The following is a 9,486-nucleotide window of genomic DNA, read 5'->3' as shown; positions in this document are numbered from 1 at the left end:
GGAGGGTGGGGTGGGAACTGGGTGGAGGGGAGTTATGGTGGGAAAAAAGAGGAACCAATGTAATAATCTGAACAATAAAGATTTAATTTAAAAAATAAATAAATAAAAGTAAAGTTAAAAAAATGTCTTTAATTAAAAGATTCTGAATTGGGCTTCTCTTGCCACAGGGAACTCATGGAATACTGCCACCTTGGGAGCAAGCCCAAGCAAACCTGCTGGAGAGGCCAGGTGGACAACTAAGGCTCCTTGGTCAACTGTCAGACATGTGAGTGAGGCCATCAGGGACTGTCCAACCCTAAAGAAGTCACCATCTTACTACACCCGCATGAGAAAGCAGACAAAAACTATAGAAAAATCGTTCAGCTGATCTCAAGCAAAATTGTCAACCCACAAAATCATGATCTCGCAGATTCATTACTATTTCTAGCAACTAGACAACAGCAATAGATATGTAACTGAAATATTTACAGATGAATTTACTGGTGTTTAGGGATTTGCTTCAAAAGAAAGCAGGCGTACTCTAGCCCAGTGGCTCAGCTGGTGGAAGCATTGTCCTGTACACTGAATAAAAAATAGTTTCAGGTTTGGATGATTCCCAGTCTGAGTACATACCTGGGTTTTGAGTTTGATCACCAGTTGAGGCGCATACAGGAAGCAACCAATTTCTCTTTCTCTCTCTCTCCATATACATCCCCCCTCTCTAAAAAAAACAATACACATATCCTTGGATGAGGATTTAAAAAAAAGAAGAAGTCAGGGGTGAGGTGAGTAGAGGTATGGATGAACAAGATGGGTGATATGATGATAGCTGTTAAAGCTGATGAGTACATGAGGGCTTGTTGTACTATTTTCTCTACATTTGCTTATGTTTGAAATGGAAATTTCCCATAATAAATAATTAAAGGAAAAGAAGGGAAGGAAAGGAGATAAGGAAAAAAGAAGGAAAGAAGGAAAATCACTCTTCTATTAAAAAAAGACAGTGAGTTCTGCAATGGAACACAGCCAAGTCATAGACAAATTCATTACTGAACAGACTCCTGACTCCTGGGCCAGGCCCTTCCCATCCCCCAACATGGTCAGAGGCAGGCAAGTCCCACAGGAGAAGCAGTCCAGGTAGGAATATTTTCTTTTATTACTTGAGAAAATACTCATGGCAGGTAGGTCTAAGTCATTAGTAATGGAGAGACTTTTGATGAAAAATGATCTTTATTTGTTGGGTTGTATCGTTGATCTAAGTTGGGGGAAGAAACATTTGTTAGAATGAGGCAAAAATAGTAAGAAGCTAGGAAAATTCTTTGGCAAGTGGAATGGGGAAACTGAGACAAACAGATGAACAAACTAGCCAAGCAATTTACAGCCAGTTACAGAAGGTCGCCTCCCTAGAGATAATATCTAGGCCTCTGTTGTATTTGAGCTCCAGGCTCAGAAAAGCAGCAAAACCCGGAGGGCCACACAAGGACCAGCTGTCATGACTTGTGCCAACCAATCAGTAGAGATCATGACCCTGAAAGGAAACACATGGAAAACTCAAGAATATTCTATTGAAATCTCCCCTAAACTCCCAGCCTTTAAAAACCCTCAAAACAAAGGACCCAGCATGAGCCCTCTCCTTGCTGGGAGCACGCCCATGCCTTACCCTCTCCTCTCTCCTTCCCCCAGAGTGTGTATCACCTAAAGTATAACGGACCCCCCTACACCTGTCTCCAGCCCCACCTTTCTCTGATTTTCCAGTGAGCTAACCTCAGCTCGACCTTGGCCCATTTCTTCCTGATAATGTATCTAGTGAAACCATGCAGCCTCGCCTAGGTCCACATCTTCCTGATAACGTACCCAGTGAACCCAAGCAGCCACACATTTCTCTGATTTTACAGTGGGTAACAGCAGCCCCACCTTGGCCCACTCTTCCTGATAATGTTTCTAGTGACCCCAAGCACCCGCGCCTTGGCTCTCCTGTTGCTTCATCTCTCCTAAGCCTTTCCTTTGTTTCACTATTCACAACTTTAACAAACAGTCTCACAATCACCTGTGTTGTGAAATCTTTCTTGCATGCAGTCAAGAACCCACACATTACTGGTGGACCCTAGGTTTATCCACTCCAGGCCTCGTCACCATCCAGTGACAAAAGTGTCCACTCGGCAATGGAAAGCCTGTGGAAGCGAGTTCTCCCCTTGAGGTTGGATTGTTTTTGACCCAGCACAGCCACACGAACTGGCTGCTAGTACTCGTTCAACTTGCTATTTTCCAGCATGTTCCCTGCATCAGACTCCCCGTTGGGCCTGATGAGGTAGGACCCACGTTTCTGAGCCCTTTGACCTGCCCTCACCTGCAATCACCCTCCTGTGATCCCACAAATTCTTCCTCTGAAGCCTAATTTCTCTCCTGGAAAATGAAGTACAGGTACATAGTAAATTCAGGATCATATGAAGATTTTAATCAGATTTGGTCCAAATGACCAAAAGCACAAGTGCACATGAGAATTTTATACTTTTCACTTATGAAGTAGAAGGATTCATTAACAATGTTGAAAAATAAGTCTTCAAATACTATAAACCTTGAGACTTAATTCTGGGAATAAGAAGGAAAACTCTCATTACAAGTCCCCTTCCACCTGAGGTGTGGCGGGGTGAGGTAGTGGACTGAGGCTTAGGAGTCTAGATGGCAAGAGAGGCACCGTTTTGGAGTAAAACAATTTACCACAAGCACCAGGGCTGAAGGAAGAACCTATCAAAGTGCAGTTGTGGGTTGAGATAGTGGTGGCTCAAAGCAATTTCCTGACCTAAAAGCCTCAAAGTAAATGTTTACTGAAACTTACTGATCTTTACTGATCTTTATTGACCTCAGAGACTGTCTGTCTGCTACCTGATGCTGTGCTTTACCTAGGGAAAGATGTGTATCTAAAACTGGATAAAAAGCAGATAAGGCCAGGTTTCAGTGTGCCTCTCCAAGAGAGAGGTCTCCACCTGGCCTCCCCCCCATGCCTTCTAAATTCATATTTCTTGTATAGTATTTTCATTTGTGCGTCATCTCCTCCTTCAGATCCTGAATCCTAGCCATGGGGGTTGTGGCAAAGAGTCAGGATAGAGCGAAGGGACATTAATCTTAGGCCACCTCTCTGTCTTTACCCCTCCTCATCCTCTCTCTTTTTTCCCCTCTTTTATGTTTCATCACATTCTTCTCCATGCCTCCCCCTCTTCCTTTTCCTCCCCCTTATCCTCCCTCTTGACTCTAAGTCTCTGGTGACATCTCTGCTTACCCCCCTGTTGTAAGACCCAAGTAATAGCCCAGAAGGCTTGTAACTTCTAGGGGATCTGTCATCCCAGCTCACTCGTAATGCCACCTCTATGCTTTGGTCTTTTTCTGGGACTGTTGTTCTTCTATATTAATTTATTTGCTTATTTATTCTAATGCAAAATGCCTTATTATAATTATTTTAGACACATTAACATATGATTTATTAACATCTTTTTTTAGTTTTGTCAATTTTATTTTATTAAATACTTCATATCTTTTTTTTTAATTCTTTATTAGTTAAGGTATTACAAATGTGTCCTCATCCCCCCCCCCATTAAACCCCCATTTTGTTGACAGTTTTAGCAAGCAGTGAAATGACCAAAAAACAAGGGATCAAATTTGACTCAGACTAATGAAGGTTCTACACTCACCTGAAACCTTTGGAGCTTTGGATTTGGTTTGTGAAGCAGTTGTATTTATGATTCTAGTTCAATTGAGCTCTTACTTAGAACATATTCACTTAATACAGATTATTGAAATGCAAGTACATTTTAGAAACAGCTACGTACCATATTCATTAAGCTGTAAATGTCTTCCATTTGCTGTTGGCTTATGCAAGTGCCAGGAAAGGCATGCTCTTTCCCCAGTGGTTCCTAGGATGCAGAAGCCCCATCATTTGACTGATTCTGTATTTCAAATGCCATCAAGCTGAAATTTGACAAAACAATTTATATTCTAGATATGTTTTTTTTTAAATTCTCTCTTTTAACAAAATAAATGAACAAACAAAATAAAAACAGACTCATAGATATAGAGAACAAACTGAGAGTTGCCAGGGGGTTAGGGGGCTGGGTGAGAGAGGTGAAGGGATTACGAAGTACAAATTGGCAGTCACAAAATAGTCATGGGATATAAAGTACAGCATAGGGAATATAGTCAATAATATTGTAATAACTTTTCATGGTGCCAGATGTGTGCAAAAATTATCGGGGGATCACTTTGTAAGTTATATAATGGTCTGACCACTATGCTGTATATTTGAAATTAATATAAAACAATATTGAACGTCAACTGTAATTGAAAAATAAACATATTTAAAAATATCTTTTATGTGCTTGGGAATATTACCTAATGTGATACTTGTGAATATGAAAATAAATTTTTTGACAAGCAGGTAAAAATCGAGTCCTTTTAGGGGGATTGCCTTTAGCAGTGCAGTCCTGGAAAAGTAAACCCAGGAACGGGAATGTAGCACAAGTCCCAGCCCCTTCCTCCAGCCATTGTGGTCCTGAAGTCTGAAGGAAGGATAGGGCTTTAGAGAAGGGCATTGAGAGAGAGGAGGGGGGGAGGGGAACCCAGGAGGCCACCAGGAGCTGCAGCTGCCCTGTGGTGACTGCCTTCAATGGCCTGTGGCTTGAGAAGAAGACTTCAAATGATCATGTTCCTGTGCGAGAACTTCGGGAAACCATAGGTGCATTTTGAAGGAGGCTGAGCTCATCACAGTCAAACACTGTTGCTTGAACCTTTATTGTCCCCCTGGGCTGAAGAGGCTGGTGAGCTCTGGGTCAGTTGCGTTATCCATAAATAGCCCCAGCCATGCTCTGGGGGGATCCGAGCTGTCCTGTGTACTGATAATTGGCATATGTAAGACAAACAGCAGGACAGGTGAGAACATTTTTGCAATGAATATTGCTCATCCCAGGAGTTTGCAGCCTCTACTTTTAGTTATTTCCAAATTTGCCTAAGCATAAGAACCATCTGAGACATTTGTTAAAATACAAATTCCAAGGCCCTTGTTTGGAGGTTCTGCAAGTTTTGGGTTAATGTGAAATGCCCTGGTTGGCTGGATTTTATCTGAATTTGATCTCTTGGATTTGATGAGCAAGTATATCATGGTAGCCTACTCATTATTTATCTTAATTTCACAGGCATTAATACAGTTTCCCTTTTAGACTTTATTGGGTAGGGAGTCTTAACTTTTTAAGTCTTCCTTTTTATGAAAACTGCTTCATCCACATGATTATTTTAGTTGCCTTTCATCTAACTTTCTGGCCATATATAGATATTGAGTGTGAGGACCAAAACTTCATGCACCTTCCCAGACATGGGCAAATCATTGAGCCCAGGAAGGTAGTACCAAGTATTTACCTCTTGACCTTCATCACTTCCAGACTCCATTTCTCTGGCTCACCACATAGGTATAGAGTTGAGTTCCAGCCTAACATAACTTTGGGTCTTATATATCTTCTCTCTGTAATAATAAGGTTATATTGAATCAGGCATAAAGAACTCCTTTAACTTTACCTGGAAAATATAATTGAATAGTAACAATCTGTAGGCTAATTTGTAGTGCTTTCTGTAATGACAAAGAAAGAGCCTACCAGTATTGAGTTGATTTTTTTTATTTTATTTTCTAGGACTGGGACTATAGCTGTTGACCAACATGGAAAGGATTTAGCTAAAAAGCAGTTCCATTAAAAATTGTCCCAATTGCTCAGTGTAAGTATACTGGTCTGAATCAATGCCTTGGACAAGTGTTAGGTTATGACATCAGTTTGTTTAAGGGCAAGCTTAGAGAAAACATCTTCGATAGCATCATCATTGGTAAAGTTTATTTGGATGATTAATCAAAATACTGTGTCAGTAAATACAGCCCTAGACTAGAGCTTATAATCACAGGGAAGGAGCTTACAAGGTGGTCACCATTTGTTCTTCTGTTTCCTTAAGCAGCTATCTTGATATCCAAGATGTCCTGTTTATACACTGTCATTTACGAGGCCAGGGAGCAAAATGAGCCATGTGATGGATCACCCTCAGTAGGCTGGCTCCGCCTGTCATTCTTGGTGGCTCTAATTAAAAGACGACTAAGTCAGGGGTCTCAGGCAGGGATGACAATAGGGCAGCAGTCCCCAAAATAGCAGCAGAGGAAAATGGATGTCTTTGACTGATTGCATGATGTCTGAATTAATGGCCAGGAAATGAGCGATTATTGCACACTTAAAGCTAGGCTGTTTTATAAAGCTTGTGGTGTGCTCGAAGCCATATACTTGAACTTGGGGACATTTAAGAAAGGAATTTGTTCAGTTATTGCTTGGCTGGGTATAATGCATATTCAAGCAGTGCTTAAACTAAGGGGAAAAACACTTTCCGTTACTGCTGTTTTAGTATTGATGTTTCTAAAATAAGCATGATCTTACGAAACCTATTTTGTAGACACATGTAGTCTCTAGCCAGTTGTTGACTTACAGAAACAGCTTTTATGCCATTGCCTCAGTTCCTGATTTATAGTAATATTAGCTGGCATTTGAAAGTAAAGCTTTTTTACTGTGAAAGCAAAGCGTCTAACATCTTTCTTCATCCTTCTCCTTCTTTTTAAAAAATACATTCTCACAGCACTTCCATTTGGCAAGCCAGTGATAAGCATCCTTATTTTTCTGATTGGTTCAGTCGGGGTAAAGCATCACACGAAAGAGGCCAAGGTCTAGCGTTTGATTCCCCCTTGGAGGTGAGCTCTCCCAGGTGCACTCCTAACCCCAGTCACCATCTTGTAATGGTGTCCATTCATCATGGGTGGAAACAGGAGAAAGGGTGAGGGTGGATCATAGCAAATCCATCACCACATCACCACTCCCGGAAACCCAACTGCTCAAGCTGGCTCCCAGGCTCGGGGGCTGGGAGGGTCAGGGGAGCCATGTTTTGCAAACGGCAGTACAGCATGCAAATGGGGAAATTGAGGTGCACGCAGATACATTATATTGCTGATTTTTAAATATTTGGTCATTTTAATAAACTTCAAATCTAACTTATTTTCTCCTACTTTTCAATCAGTCTGAATTATTTTAGACATAACCCTAAAATTTTTTAAAACTATCTAGTCTGTGTCATCTATGGGCACCTAATTATTTCTTAAATGGTCTTTTATTCTAAAAATAACCACCTCAAATTTAATAGTTGGAAAACAGATGTCAAATGAAACCTTGTTCACATATATCTTCTCACAGAGAATGGCCTACCTTAGAAGAACCTTTAGGGGATAAAGGAGAAAAAACACAAAACAAAGCCGGAACATAACACTAACTTCAAAAGGCAGATGCTTTTGGCTGGGGTAGGAGACGTTATATTTGGCCTGGTTTTGTTTTTGCAGGGCAGTTATTCTTAGAGTGGCTGACCTTCTATTGTGGATTTCTTTTATCTTGACTAATATTGGCTGCTTTGCTCCCCTCCCCCCCGCCCCCATTTATTTTTCCCTCCATCTGGTGGAGGTTCCCAGAAGCCCTGCTGCTCTCAGTCTTGCAGACTGTGCTGACGGCGCTCTCAAGGGGCCTTGGTGGCTGAGGTCCCCTCCAAACATCTCATGCCTATCACGCCCACAGTCAAGTTCAATGTAAAGGCTCATCGAGATGAGAAAAGTCTGGGCCATATCCTTATTTTATTCTGTCTAATGTGATCCTTTCCTCACAGTAGGCCTTTATGAACATTCACTGAGTTGAATGGGAAAAGAGGCCAAGGTCTTAATGCTATTTATATGCTTCTCTGATGACAGTGATTTGGCTCATTTTCCAATGTGCTCCATCCACAGAGTCCTCTTATCAGTTCAGACAGACTTTAACCTCTACTTCTGGCTTATTTCCTATTTATGAATGGCCTCCAGGCCTGGAATCACCTCTCTCCACATTGGCTACCAGCATTATCCATCCCCAAGCATGTCTGGCCAGGGAGAACCAGATTCTCACTCTACAGATCTTGAACCCACACCCTCCTTCCCTGACTCCCCTGTTCTAGCTTCTGCTCCTCTGCTTGCCTGGAAAGGTAGATTCTGGGCTTAGCCCAAGCCCTTTCCCCACCCACACTCTCTATTACTTCGATAATGAAAACAGATTATTAATTATCGCAGGATTAGAAAGGTAGAGAGTAGGCTCAAGGAGGTTGCAGAGAGTCATAATTAGGAGCACAGACTCTGGAGCCAGACTGCTTGGATCAAATTCATCATCTTGTAGCTGTGTGATCTTAGACAAGTTACTTAACCTCTCTGGCCTCCATCTTTTCATGTTTCAATGTGAATAATAGTATCTACCTCACAGGTTAATATTTGTAAAGCACTTAGAACAGAGCTGGCAAAGAGTAAGTGCTATGTTAGTGTTTCTCAAATAATGAGAAATTTTCCTCTTCGCTCTTCCCTCTAACTACCTTGCTATTTCCTATAGCATTGTTATTCTGGGGGATGAGGTTATGAGTTTGGAGGCCAGGAACCAGGCATCACCTACCTGCGGTCCCAGCCCCTGGCAAAGTTGTAACTTCAGGGTTAGTATATTTTCTCTGAATGAGCCCATGTGAAGCCTTGGCCCTGATGTATGACCATGAACTTCAGGTCTGAGACTGCTGACTGTGCAGCTGTCAGGTGTATGTGGGGTGAGTGTGTGTGTGGCCTGTGAGCTGTGGAGAGTATGGTTTAAACCAGAATACCTCTGGGCTAAAACTTGTTTTGTAATCAAGGCACTCAGATATATTTTTAGAATGAAAGAAAGCAACTCAAGAGAACTAGAGAGAAACCCTGGAAAAGAATGTGTGTAAAAAATGAAGAATCAAGAAATAATGGGAAAATATTGCTTTATGGAGAGAATCTAGAGACTTTAATTATTTTTTCAGTATTAACATGTACCACTATATCTATGACCTAAATATGTCCCTAATCTTGACTAATAAGCTTAAAGCGGTGCTCAAGGGCATGCGTGTCAAGGGAAAGGGAAGGACCAGCATTATCAAAATTGCTTGGACTTTTTTGGAACTTCCAATTAAATCTACTTTCACAAGTGTCAACAATAATATATATATATATACACACACACACACACTTTCCTAATCCATTTTACTGTTGCCTTCCTTTTTGTTAATAATTATATGAGATGTATGAGGGAACTGTTGTGTGTATGTTTTATAAACATTTGAAATGGTCTAGGTATCCTATATAATAAAAGCCTAATATGCCAAAAAAAATTGAAAGTGATGAAAAGCAAAGAAATACAACCAAGATTACTTTACCCAGCAAAGATATCATTTAGAATCAAAGGAAAGATAAAGAGCTTCCCAGACAAGGAAAAAAAAAATGAGAGGAGTTCATTACCACCAAGCCAGTTGTGGTTCAGCCCCTGGGTGGCAGTGTTTCTGGATTGACCTCTGAGGCTATAAGTCCTCTCTAGCCAGTAGTTAGGTTTTGTTTTCCCTATCGCACTTAATACTGGTTTGGGAGAGTCGACT

The 9,486-nt window shown here is 41.2% G+C and overlaps 1 long non-coding RNA gene across 1 annotated transcript; it reads left to right on the top strand.

The window, feature by feature from the left end:
• The first annotated feature begins 3,600 nt into the window (after nucleotides 1-3,600).
• Nucleotides 3,601-6,730, top strand: LOC106724689. The gene is made up of 3 exons (XR_001360531.1): nucleotides 3,601-3,688; nucleotides 5,649-5,730; nucleotides 6,625-6,730. It is a non-coding gene; the product is annotated as an uncharacterized LOC106724689 (long non-coding RNA).
• The last annotated feature ends 2,756 nt before the right edge of the window (nucleotides 6,731-9,486 follow it).

Source organism: Myotis brandtii, unplaced genomic scaffold (genome assembly GCF_000412655.1).
Source record: "Myotis brandtii unplaced genomic scaffold, ASM41265v1 scaffold12104, whole genome shotgun sequence".
Lineage (NCBI taxonomy): Eukaryota > Metazoa > Chordata > Mammalia > Chiroptera > Vespertilionidae > Myotis > Myotis brandtii.
This window is presented reverse-complemented; position numbering and strand designations above follow the sequence as displayed.